Here is a 1,838-nt window from a genome sequence, read left to right as displayed (position 1 = left end):
CAGTTCTAGTTCAGTTCTAGTTCAGTTCTAGTTCAGTTCTAGTTCAGTTCTAGTTTAGTTCTAGTTTAGTTCTAGTTTAGTTCTAGTTCAGTTCTAGTTCAGTTCTAGGTTAGTTCTAGCTCAGTTCTATTTGGGTTCTATGTCGATTCAAGTTCAGTTCTATGTCAGTTATAGTTTAGTTATAGTTCAGTTCTAATTCAGTTCTAGTTCACATCTAGTTCAGTCTTAGTTCAGTTCTAGTTCAGTTCCAGTTCAGTTCTAGTTCAGTTCTAGTTCAGTTCTAGTTCAGCTCTTGTTCAGTTCTAGTTCAGTTCTAGTTCAGTTCTAGTTCAGTTCTGGTTCAGTTCTAGTTCAGTTCAGTTCTAGTTCAGTTCTAGTTCAGTTCTAGTTCAGTTCTAGTTCAGTTCTAGTTCAGTTCTAGTTCAGTTCTAGTTCAGTTCTAGTTCAGTTCTAGTTCAGTTCTAGTTCAGTTCTAGTTCAGTTCTAGTTCAGTTCTAGTTCAGTTCTAGTTCAGTTCTAGTTCAGTTCTAGTTCAGTTCTAGTTCAGTTCTAGTTCAGTTCTAGTTTAGTTCTAGTTCTGTTCTACAAATCGTTAATAACCAAATAATTCGTTAACTCATTACGCTACTTTCTATTAATATCCTGTAAATTGTAACATGTAGAAACCTAAAAGTTTGGTCACTTTATATCATTGGAAAATCCAATTGGAATTCTAAAAGAAAATACAATTCCAATTGGGGTTTTGAATTAAACAATTCACAATAGTTACAAAACAAAATAAAGATGAACCTAATGATATGCTAACAAATTATAATGTATTTGTAGTTTGATCATGGCTTTTCATTGAAAAAGAGCATGTGATCATACTCAACTGTTATGATTAAAGCGATCGAAGTATCTGTTAGAATTTGGACACGTGATCGTTGCACAACGGGCCGGTATCCATATTTTTGTAAATAACATAACAAATTTTTAAGAAAGCTGCAATGACTTAGTTTACAACCGATTTAAAGATTTCATTACCCCAACAAATTGCCTGTTATTACAACAAATGTTGTTGTCCTACTTTCAGATCAATTCACAATTTCTTTATTCTTAATAAAAAAACGTTTCATCTTAGACAAAAACAAAGCATACATCCTTCCAATTTTATCAACGTCACGTGATCAAGCATAACAGTTAAAAAGGATGATAAAAAGGGCAAGAAACTGCATAAAAATTACAATAAAACAAGAATATGATCGCTTGATCACTTAGCCATGAACAGCTGCTAAAGTCTTCTATTTTTTATAAAACTCCTTTCTTCATTAACATTGTTGTTGTTGCTGTTTAAGACGTCTGTCTAAATGTCTGGCAGATACCAATCGTTTGCCTTTTGTGGTCAGCATTAAACGTTGACCATTTGCCAAAGGGGATCAAACTAAAACATACTGTTGTTGTTGTTATTGTTGTTGCTGCTTAGCAGTGATCTTAATTTGCCAACAATGGTCCCTGTGTTTCTTTTCATTCATTCTTTAGTCTAGATTAATCAGCATTTAGGAAAAAATTTCATTATTATGCCTTTTTTGTGCATCCCTTTTGTATGGGATTACAATTATGTTAAAAAGAACAAAATTTTAAAGGATCTTTCTTCTAAGGACCGGCTGTTTTTATTTGGTCAAATTTTAAAGATTTTGAAAAAAAAAGATTTAAAAAATTTAAGAAAATCTACTGAAGCATAATTTAATTTGTAATACAATAACTTTATTATAGAAGAAGAAGAAAAAAAGATATCATTACTTGTTTCCTTCCTTTGTTGAGTTATTTAATCCTTGAGTTCCGCCAAGAGGAAGTGCAAT

Source organism: Lucilia cuprina, chromosome 5, assembly GCF_022045245.1.
Source record: "Lucilia cuprina isolate Lc7/37 chromosome 5, ASM2204524v1, whole genome shotgun sequence".
NCBI classification, from domain to species: Eukaryota; Metazoa; Arthropoda; class Insecta; order Diptera; family Calliphoridae; genus Lucilia; species Lucilia cuprina.
This window is presented reverse-complemented; position numbering follows the sequence as displayed.